We start from the raw sequence: 12,288 nt of genomic DNA on the forward strand, positions 1-12,288 counted from the left end.
ATGAAACCTATCTACCGCTTCTAATTTTGTAATCTTGTGTTTCAGTATAGAATTTATGAGTATGTTTACTTTCTCGTATCTATTCCTGTTGTCTATTTGGTTCATTTCCTGTGTGATAATTTTATGGTTCTGTGATGTCATATTTTTTAGATTTTTTTTATTATTTGGAATCATGTTTAAGGTATACTAAAAGAATAAGAGTTGTTCAGATATTTGTTATCAAGGCTTAATGGTTGTCAATATGTTAGATATTTCAACTAAGGACATAATTGAAGATATAATTTTTCTTTTTCCAAAGAGCTTTTTTTTTTTTTTTTTTGCCAAGACAGGTGTTTGGAGTTACTATTACCAATCTCAGAAACCTTAGATCATTCAGAGCTCAGTATTCCCTTTTGGATGAATCACAGCCAGGCTATGTAGTCTCTGTGATATAATGATATGGCTCCCACTATTGGGAAGCCTGACCTCCAACTTCTGCCGTATCTGTGCCACCATCTTGATCCTCCTGCTACTTATTTCTGTTTTGAATCTTGCAGATTGTAGAAGAACTGGAAGGGCGGGGGAAAGCACGGCTTATTTTGGACAAAGTGTTTTTATGGTACATGTTCCCTCTGATCCCGTCATTTGATGGGTGTAGCTGGGGTACACATTCACATATTTCAAGTGATGTGACAGGTTTTAAGTTACATACACGGGTAGGGTGTTCATTTCCTTTCTAGTAAGAAAGTTTACTTTGAAAGTGAAATGTGTTCTGTACCATGACTTAGAGCAGGGTCCAGCAAACACTTTTGTAAAGGACTACATAGTAAACACTTTAGACTTTGCAGCCCAGATATTTAGCTTTGCAAAGCCTTGGCTCTGTCAGTGTATCTTGAAAGCAGCTATAGGCAGTATTTCCATGAATTGTCGTGGCCATGTTCCAAGGAAATGCTATTTATAAATGCAGTTGTTGGGGCAGAATTGGCCTGGGGTTGTGTAGTGTGTTGAGCCCGGACTTACACAGTAGATTGAGATATAGGGACCAGGGAAATCAAAGAAGACGTGTAAAATTCATAGAACAAATCACGTGCAGCTGCTTCTGTGCTAGTTGGACTCACCTAGTAGAAAGGCCAGGATGATTATGTCATCAGGCTCTGCCCTTATCCCTGGCCAATGCTGATGTGATTGTCAGATCCTGAATCACCCAGACTTTCCCCTCTACCAACCTATGCTACCTAAAAAAAGTTGCTTTCCAGTCAACTCAGACTTGTGGCAGGCATTGAGTTTCTTTTGTTTATAGTGATGGAAAGTTTGACAGCAAATACTGGTGATGGTTGCACAACATGATTAATGTAATTGAAGTTACTAAATTATATGAAAATGGTTAAGTTGCTATGACTGTGTAAAAACTCAGGGAGTTAGAAAAAGAAGCTGTTATTTTTGGGTCCACATAACAGGTTTCTATTCCTGGCAGGCCCTTGGATGCCTTTGCATCAGCTGTGGGTCAGAAAGGCAGCTGCTAATCCAGGCTGGATTTTCCCCCAAGCTCGGGCTTAACTGGATGCTAGCTGGTCTAGGATAGGCCGTGGTTGGTTAACAAATGTGTAGAAGGTGTGCCTTATTTCAGCAAAAATGTTGTATTCTCACTATACATTATTGCATCTCAAGATTACTATCTATTATATGTGAAAAAGCACTTGAAAAGAAAGTCATAGTTAGAGATATGTTTAGGTTATATATATATATTTTAAATTAATTTTTATTGCGCTTTAAGTGAAAGTTTACAAATCAATTCAGTCTCTCATACAAAAATTTACATACACCTTGCTATGCACCCCTAATTGCTCTCCTTCTGATGAGATAGCACAGTACTTCTCTCCACTCTCTCTCCTTGTGTCCATTTGGGTAGCTTCTGGCCCCCTCTGCCCTCTCATCTCCCCTCCAGACAGGAAATGCCTACATCGTCTTATGTGACCACTTGCTCCAAGAAGCTCCCTCTTCACCAGTATCATTTTCTATCCCATAGTCCAGTCCAATCCCTGTCTGTAGAGTTGGCTTTGGGAATGGTTCTTGCCCTCGAGTAACAGAAGGTCTGGGGTCCATGGCCTCCGGGGTCCCTCCAGTCCCAGACTGACCGTTAAGTCTGGCCTTTCTACGAGAATTTGGGGTCTGCATCCCACTGCTCTTCTGCTCCCTCAGTTGGGTTATATTTTTGTATTGATTTTATTTAACTTTGCATTACTTTTGTAATTCCATCTCTCAGCCTTATAAAAAAGACTACTATAGTTTGAATGTGGATACCACTAGACTGAATTAAGATTTCTAGAACTCTTGTGTAGAAAACAACCAGTTACATAGTGCTGCTGGTCCAGAATTACAGTGAACCAAAATTAACTACATGGGACTGAATGGACTAAAAGATTACTACGGTTACAATTACTACATCACAGTCAAGCTTTCAGAGCAAAATGTGACAGAAAAACAACATAAACTCATCAGTCTATTGAGTTCAGATGAAAAGTCAGGCCTGTACTCTTAAACAATGTAACAGAATAGAAAGCAAATAGGGAACGCAGGGTCTTAAAATGTATATGAATTCCTTGGTAAGATTGACTCAATTCTGCAGAAAAACAGGTCCTAAAGAAAACTTATTAACTTGCCAGAATATCAGATGTATAGGTATCTGACCCTGTGAGAAAACTTGAACACCCAATCAGTATTCCTCAAAGAGGAAAGAAAAGACAACGCAAATGGGAACTCATTTTCCCAAAGTGGAAGGAGAAATAGGAGGGATCTCATTTTTCCAAAGTGACCCCTGAAATTACAAATTGCTTCTAGGATATTCAGCTTTTAGTGCTTTCCAACGTAGAGCTCCAGGCTCTCTGGTCATGGATCCTATTCCCCAGGGCTGAAACTTTGCTCTCTGCAAGTCAGATAAAATTCCTAGGAGGTAGTCTGCTTTAGGATTTGGGTCAGTGTTTCGTTTTACAGTGTATGTGCATTGCATAAGAGTTCCCTTTGTGCCTGAGGGGCAGCTTAATGCTGTGGCCCATCATAGGTCCCAGCTTATCCCAACACCGGCATCTCTATTGGTAGCCTCCTGAAGACAGGCCGCCTCTCAGCTCCTTCAGGAGAGGCTTCTCTTGGCCTCCTTAGGACCGGCTCCTCTTGTCCCCCTCAGGACATGCTCCTGTGTCCCTGCTGTCTGTCACCAGTGACTGCCAGTGGGCTTGGAAGGTTTGCTACTTTTTGTCCATGTTGGTTGACATTTCCTAGGTAAGCTGTAAACAACTTGTGGCTTGATACTTGTTCTCTGGTCCTGGGCTTTTCCCACACTAAGGCAGTAGAAACTTTTAAACTGGTCAGTAAGTTCTTAGCACATCCCAACTCCGAGATCTAGACCCTCTTGCCATATTTAAGCCCTCTCCTATAGTTCCAACATGTTGTTGCTTTGTCCCTGGGTGTAATCACCTGTGTGGCCATGTATCCAAGCGTGCTGTAGCATCCTCTGGCTCCTTTGAGTGCTTGTATCTGGCCTTCTTACGTGAGTGCGCTTTTCTTTCTGCGGTTGACAGAGTATTCCAGAACACCCACAGACCCCCTTTGGGGGGAAATGAACACATGCATTCAATGGCCCACACCGTATTTTTGTAAAAATAAATTAACCTTAAAGAACTTTAGTTAGATCCTCGTCTTTGTGCCTCTTACAGATACACATCTCAGGTCATAAAACATCTTTGAGTATGTGCACAGGAAAATGGGAAAATTGCTTCTGTTCTTCAGGGCTGTGTGGACAAGGTCATAGTAACTAATGAATCCTGTGTTGCCTCAAGTTTCTCTGCCTTTGATTTCTCCATTTCTAGAAAGGCACTGCCATTTGTCCTGTTGGTTAGGTCTTAAAAGTGGAAATTACGAGTTTTCTGTCTGCTTTCATCAGTCACTGCCCGTTAAATCAGTCCTCAAGTTCTGCTATTTGTACCCCCAACACGTATGTCAGTATTGCCCACTTTTGGTAACAGATGTTGGTCTCCTTCAATATTTGTTGTTCTTTTGGACTTTAGTCATAGAATTCCTGAGTTTGAGTTGTAACTGTGGTCACCTAGGAATAGCATTTTATTTCCCAGCATTCCTTGCTACCAGATGGTACCATGTGACTAAGCTTTCTCAGTGAGCTGTAGCTAAAAGTGTCTCATGTCATTTCTAAGAAATGTCATTAAATGTAGAGAACATACCCCTTTTCAGTATATTAGATTGTTGAATTCTGCATTTCAGTTCATATACGCATTCAAGAAAAACCAGGCGTTTCTCTGTAGAGGAAATGAAGGGCAGCCATGGCCAGATCCCACACACCAGGGAGAACCACTGAGCCCCTAGGTCCCCAGATAGAGAGCACTCCAGGTTCCTGCACGGAAGCCCTCTATTGAGCATCTAGAGTCCCGGAAACCGGAAGCAGAAGTGAGCGTTCTGAGGGAGCAGCTGTGGACTGGGCAGTCCTGTCCAGGTGTGAGGTCTCTGTCCTAAATGTCCTGCCCCCACCTGCACTCCGCGGCCCCCGCGCCCGTTTTCTTCTCTCTCTTTTTTTTTTTGCAGTCCCATCTGGGCCAGACTCTTCGGCCTCGTCCACCACTGTTCGCTTACACACATGCACACACTCGTGCACTAACTGGTATCCAGGATGGACATCAGTTTATACACCAAGAAAACATTTGCTCACCGTGTATTGCAGTGCCGTCAGGAAAATGTCTCTGAAAGTTAACGATTTCTGCTTATCCAGATATATTTCTGTTTTGTTGTAAAGCTGTATCTGCTTTGTCAACATGAAGTAGACTGTGTGTCAATGTGACCTAAATCAATTTTAATAAGTGAACATAAGCACAGTTAAGGACCTGAAGGCACAAAGTCTTGTCTGAGATACAGGGCTTTACCAGGAGAAGCATCTCCGGGTTGTGTGAATTGAATAGGATGTTTCCTTTGTCTCGTCTCCCTAGTATCCAGCAGGGCTCTAGATCATCCATGGTACTTTTGGAGAATAACAGCCAGGATTAAGAACAAAACTGTAGCATATGAGCAGAAACGGGGTTGTCAGAAATTGAGACATCAAAGACAAATGGACCTGCCTCCTGACCCTGGCACGTCAGCATTCTGGCTGGCAGCGTCGAGCTCGTGGTTAATCGATTGTCTCTAACTTTACTCAACTGTGAGCTGTTTGAAATGATATCCGTGTAGGAGAGCCATGAGATATAAATAAGCTAGTGTGTTGAAAACTTGAAAAACCTTTCATAAACCGTAGTTGCTCAATACGTGGAATATTTTATCATTATTCTATCTTATAATGAAGGTTAGGGTTTTTGATGTCTTTAAAACATGCACCTGGTCCACTGCAGTGGAGGGGACTATTGGATGTTGCTTCTGGCTCAAAATTTGTTGTGACCCGTCATACCAGGACTGATTAGAGAGGACATAGTCAGCACATTTCACCACTTCTCTGACAAGAGGAGCCTTCTTCCTCTAAAGCCGCTCTGACTTAGCACCCTCTGGCTATGTGAGGAAGCCGACGGATCGGTGCTATGTCACAGAGGTCACTCTTACAGACCAGGGGATTCCACATGTCAGGGTTCCGGTGGTCATGGATGTATGCCTCCAGGGGCTGCAAATATTAGAGAAGTTTGGAGTGGAGCCTCTGGAGGGTTGGTGGTAATCCTCTTTCGTAGGCTTCACAGGCAATTTTAGAGTTAATCCGTCTGCATTTCAGCTTACTTACAAAATTATATGTTTTTGTTGTAAAAATTAAAACTAATGAACCGTTTGCAAATTCAACAGTGTTTACACGTGTAACTTGGTGTCATTGATTATGCTTATCGTGTTGGGTGGTCCTTACAAAATGGAAGTTGTAACTTCTCAGCAGACACAAGTATATGCTGTTGTCCTTTCTGCAGAGGTAGCCGTCTGTCATCTTATCGCAGGAGAGTGTGTGTGCGTGAGGGCATATGCGTTGATGTTTGTTGAGGGGGCAGTCACTAATATGTAATTGGCGTGCATCCAGTTGCGTGGGGTCTTGGAATTTGAACATTGTGGGGAGATCTGGGTTCTCATGTTCCCTGTCTCATCTGAGCTCGTTTTAATTTTTATTACCTTTGCCTGCCTCTGGAAGGGACAGAAAGTATGACAGAACAAGTGAGTTTTTGAAAAATAGTTGACTGACACATAGAAATCCATAATTCTCTGAAAGAATTTTTTTTTTTTTTTTTTTTTAGCTGATGAACCTGTCACCACTTGATCTGCTAGAGTTCAAGAAAATATAACCAGCCCAGGGCTTTGGGTTTCTAATTTGTGCGGGCGCTTGTTCCTCTCATGGCTGTGAAGGTCAGAAGGAAAAACTGCCATTCTGAAGTGTTATCCAGTTGTTAATCCTCACCGTGTGCTTTGTGTTTCGTTGAATGTTCTGGTGGGTCTTAATGGAAGGAGATACAGGTGGTGATCTGAGTGAGAGCATTTTTCAAATGTCTGCAGTGTTTTCTAACTATCCTAGACCATGAAGAGAGAAGAATAAGACTGCAGTTGGCAGCTTTCAAACTGTGGTGATGTTATTTCAGTGCGTTAGAAGGCCACAAGACAGGACGCAGTCAGTGAGGAGGAAGTGAATATAGTTAGTGAAGGGACGTGGCTGATGGCTGTACTCTCGAGTAGACCTTAGAGCACAGAACTTTGTGTCAAATCCCCTTCAATTCTCAGTTCTCCGTGACCGTCAGCCTCAGCCTTCGTCCTTGGACACCGTGGAATACATGGTACCCTCCTGATCCGAATGTATATGGGATGTTTTAGGACTCGGTGATCGCTGAGGATGTCGCTGTGGTCTTTAGCCAGGAAGAGTGGCCTTTGCTGACTCTTGCTCAGAGAACTCTCTACAGAGATGTGATGATGGAAACTTTCAGAAACCTGGCCTCAGTAGGTAAGGATGGCATGACTCTTTTTTTCCCCCCTATTTATTTCTTTAGTGAACATAAGTATTTTACTCATTGACGATGCTTCTGTATTTGGGCTGAGGAATGGCAATAAATTGTTCAATAAAACAGGGGTGGTCCTTTGGTCTATGGAGCTCACGTATCCTGGCGTCCCCATGAATATAAAGCTCTGTGTATTAAAGTGAGTTTTTATTTCCTTTGTGATTAAAAGTCCTCAGGTTCTTGGAGCATTGTAAGTGTAAATACTGGCTGCAGGGGTCCCTTTGGGGTACTGAGAGATAAGTGGTGTGGGACCTGGTAGAGAGTTTTATTGTGTTTGTTACAAGACTGATATGATTATCTTGGTGCACATAAACTCACACCTATGTTCAGAGAGCCCGAAGAGCAAAGTGTTGGCTGCATGTCAAGGAAATGTCCGTTGCTCTTCACAGTCCTCCTTTGTGATGTGTGTTTCTCCGTGAACACCATGTCCGCTGTAAGCATTTGTTTTCCCAGAGAAACAGGGAAAAGATCTGAAGACAGTGGAGAGAGGATTCACCCAGGGTCAGTGTGTGGGGAAGCACCAGGAAAGCAAGAATTTTTTGAAGGACTAGCCCTGCCTGGAGGGAATTACATTTGAATCGGTCAGAAAAAGTCTCTACTGTGTTGAGGAGACAACTTTGCAGACACCCGAGCTTACTTTTCTGACTTTAGTAATCCTCACAACCGTGGTCATGGAGACCTTTTGCCTCTTTAAATGTTACATGTGTGTTATGCCCAGCGCTTTTCTATTTAGCTCTCCTAGCTACACCTTTTTTACGTCGCCATCACTGTAAATCCTCACGGAAGTATTTCCTAGTAAATTGCTTTTTAACCATCGTGAGTGTGCTGCAACAGCAAAACGTGGCTGCGTGTTTCTTTGTTCAGAGCCTTTTTTATCCCCTAACAATTCCTTTCTTTTTTTGTTTTATGTCGTGAACCTGAACTTGAATTACGGGGTCAGTCTCTCAAAACTTTAATGATGGGGAAAAGTTATCCAGTGAATGTACAGTGGTGGGATACAAGAAGAATAATACCTCGTTGTCCATGTTAGGAGAAACCTTTGAATTGCACGGCAATAAAGATCAGTATAAAAACCAGGGCAGACATTTGAGGTGAGTGTCATTCAAAGAAAACAGTGCCTCAGGAGAAAGCCCTAAAGTGTGATGACATAGAAATACATACATATGTGTGTATATATGTATGTGTATTAGGACTTCACGCATGTTGTTACGATTCAGCTAATGCCAAAGTAACGAGGGCAGCGGATACAGTGTAGGGCAACCAAATGTGTTGCCCATTTGCTTTTTTGTCTGCATTTTTTCTTATTGTGCTTTAGATGAAGGTTTACACAACAGACTCGTTTCTAATTACACAACTAATGCACATACTGTTTTGTGACATTGGCTGCCAACCCCACGACATGTCTCCCCTTCTTAACCTTGGGTTCTCCATTACCACCTTTCCTGTACCCTCATGCCTTCTTGTCGTTGCTGCCAGGCTGGTGCGCCCCCTTAGTTTCTTTTTTGTTTTATGGGCCTGTCTAATCTTTGGTTGAAGGGTGAACCACAGGTGTGACCACATTACTGAGCTATATGGGTGTCCTGAGGCCATACTTGGGGTTTCGTCTGTTTGGATTTTGACTCAATTAGCAAACAATCAGTGGTGCCCTGCTCAAAGATTCTGGTGGACTGCGCCACTTTGGATGCGTGTTGCTCTCCACATTCCTACCAGAAAAACAATCTGTTGCATCAAGCTCCTGAAAGTTTCAGGATCTGTTTGGGTGATTGGAATTATTGGCAAGACTGTGAAGAGAAACACACATTCGGTGTGGCATATAGGCCACCATTTGTGAGCAGAGTGTTGCTCTTTGTTTCCTGTTTGGATCAAAATCACAGGACAACAAGCTTGGCTGTTGATGGAATGTGTATAGTGTCTTCATTTATGTTGTCAGTTCCTGAACTGTTACAAACCGTTCTGAAGCCTTGATGTGTAGTAATAAATACACCTCCTCCTCACTTATTGACTATTTCTGTATCCAACATTTTACATTTAAGACAATAGTGAAAAATCTACTCTCCGACTATTTTGCACATCAACAACATACATTTGCAAGTAAACAACGCTGAGGTGCAAGGCAAGAGTAACACTGGGTATGATGGTTAAGATTATGTGTCACTTTGGCTAGGCCGTGAATCTCAGTGGTCTGGCAGTCATGTAAGGATATACTTTGGCAGTTATGTAACGATATAGTCATCCTTCATTTTATGATCTGATGTGGTTACCATCCATTTTTGCACAATGACCCGATCTTTGGAATCTCAAGGTTGATACGTGAGTAGGTGTATGTATGCACGTGTAGATATATCTATGTATGTATAAATGAATCTAGCTGTATGTGTGTTCAGAGAACTTTCATAATACAACATATTTAAAAAATGAGTCAGGTTTCGAGTATTTGAAACATATTTCACTTGGATACAATGATCAGAAGTCTCATGTTTTAGAAAAACAGTGACATAATGGTAGTATTTATCATAGACGATTTAATCTGTGAAACATGAGACAAATCAGGACAAAAACCATGTACTTTCAGTGTGTTTGGTAATAGCGCAATGGAAAAAATTTATTTCCAATGCATGTTGCCTATTTTTAACAGAAGTCATACAGCAGAGAACCTCCATGAAAGTAACGAAGGCAATCAATGTTGGGAAGCCTTCTGTTGGATTCCAGATCTTACCGGACTTAATAGAAATCCTCCCGAAGTAAATCCTTTTCAATGCCATAACTGTGCAACAGCCTTCATGGATCACTCACCACGTAACCATCATACCAGATCTTACAACGGATGCATTACTTGTCAGTGTAAGGAATATGGAGAAGCCTGCAGTTCTCCCTCTCTGCCAACCACTCCTATGAGAACTGTTAATGGAAAGAAACCCAATAAATGTAAGGTGTTTGAGAAGGACTTCATTTGTATCTCAACCTTTAGGAATCTTGTGATGAGACTCACCAGTGAGAAATGCTGTGAATGTAATGAATGTGGGAAGGATTCCTGTAGTTTCTCATCCTTCTGGACACATGTAAGAGGTCAGATGAGTGAATGTGAAGAATGTCTTAAAACCTATAGTCCTTTATCCCTAACGTTACATAAAAAATTTCTTAATATGGATAAACCTTATGAATGTAAGGAATGTGAGAAATCCTTTAGATGATTCTCACACCTCATTCTACATGAAAGAACTCACAGTGGAGACAGATCCTATGAATGTAAGGAATGTGGGAAAGCCTTTAGTCAGGCCAAATACCTCACTCAACACAGAAAAACTCACAGTGATGTGAGGGCTTATGCATGTGAGGAATGTGGGAAAGCCTTTAGATGGCCCTCAGTTCTTACTGTACATAAAAGAAGTCACAGTGGAGAGAAGCCTTATGAATGTAAGGAATGTGGGAAAGCCTATATTCAGGCAAAATACCTCATTAAACATAGAAGAACTCACAATGATGTGAGGCCTTATGAATGTAAGAAATGTGGGAAAACCTTTAGGTGTTACTCAGCCCACTGCTACTCATAAAAGAACTCACAGTGGAGAGAGACCCTGTTAATGTCAGGAATGTGGGAAAGCCTTTAGATGGCCCTCAGTTCTTTCTGTAGATAAAAGAAGTCACAGTGGAGAGAAGCCTTATGAATGTAAGGAATGTGGGAAATGCTTTAGTTATCCCTCAGGCCTCACTAGACATATAAGAACTCACAGTGCAGAGAAGCCTTATGAATGTCCGGAATGTGGGAAATACTTTAGTTATCCCTCAGGCCTCACTGCACATAAAATAACTCACAGTGGAGAGAAATCTTATGAATGTAAGGAATGTGGGAACGTCTTTACTCAGGCCTCACACCTCACAACACATATAAGAACCCACAGTGGAGAGAAGCCATGTAAATGTAAGTAATGTGGGAACACCTTTAGTCCTCATCCCTCATTAAACATATAAGAACTCAGAGTGGAGGCCTTATGAATGTATGGAATGTGGGGAAGCCTTTCGGTGGTCCTCATGCTTCAACAGACATATGAGAACTGACAGTGGAGTGAAATCTTAGGAATGTGGGAAAGCCTTTAGTCAAGCCTCACACCTCACTAAACACACGAGAACTCACAGCGGATTGACATGTTAGGAAGGTAAGGAATGTGGGAAAGCTTTTCGTTCTTACACCTCACTATACACATAAGATCTCACAGTAGAGAAAGCCTTTATGAACATAAAGATTGGGAGAAAGTCTTTAGACATACCTTATCCCTCATTAAAGAGAATTCACAGTGGAGCGAGGCCTTATGAATGTAAGGAGTTTGGGAAAGCCTTTTGTGATTCCTCAGCCCTCACTATGCATAAATGAACTCACAGGGGACAGAAACCTTATGAATGTGCCAAATGTTTTCTATTTCAATCATTTCTCCTATGTTTATTAATTGGAAATTTGCAAGAAATATCTTTACCTTCTCTCCCCTTTATCTTTTAAATTGTTTATAGCAGTACAGGCAGTCCCCCAAATTATGAACGAGTTCTGTTCGTAAGTCTGTCCTTAAGTCAAATTTGTGCGTCAGTCAGAACTTTTAGGTACAGTTCGTATCTAACATCAGTTAGTGAAGTGGTTGCCATATTATGTAATATATAGTAGACTTTTCTATACGTAAAACATTAAAGGGACGCTTGATACACTGAAACATCTTTAAGAAGATAATACTACAGTATTAACGTTTTGATCACTTTGCAAAGTAGCATCCGTTTGTTATTAGGATCCTTTGCCACTTCCTTGGATTACCTCTTGGTACGCCCTCCTCACCTCTGACTTGATGAGGCCAAGAGGCCGCCTGTGTGGGCACTGCCCATTTTTGCTATGCCAGGTGTGTGGAATTGCTGCTCACGTCAGAGACCTTCAGACGTTTGGAACGTGAGATTCCCATTTGGGTGACTCACGACCAGGCCACCAAGCCCTTGTGTTGTATTCCTATGGCTCCCACTTTTGGGATGCTTGGGCGCCTATTTATGCCCCTGCGTATGAACCTCGTTTCCATAGTTTTCTAACTGAATCAGCCCCTTCTTGATAAAGTTCAGCGAAAATGCTTGACTTCCCTCTTATTCCATATTTTTCTGAATTTCGTCTGACAGTTCCTGAGTATCTTGTTTAATACGTTAATGAAGATGTGTCTTACTCCATCTAGACTTTTTAAGGTGTCATCTCGGGAAGACTTGGTCCAGTCTACTGAAAGTGGACATCTCGTTTGTCATTTGAACATTTATTAAGATTTAGCATATATACCTATACTTATAA

Source organism: Loxodonta africana, chromosome Y (genome assembly GCF_030014295.1).
Source record: "Loxodonta africana isolate mLoxAfr1 chromosome Y, mLoxAfr1.hap2, whole genome shotgun sequence".
Classification (NCBI taxonomy): Eukaryota; Metazoa; Chordata; class Mammalia; order Proboscidea; family Elephantidae; genus Loxodonta; species Loxodonta africana.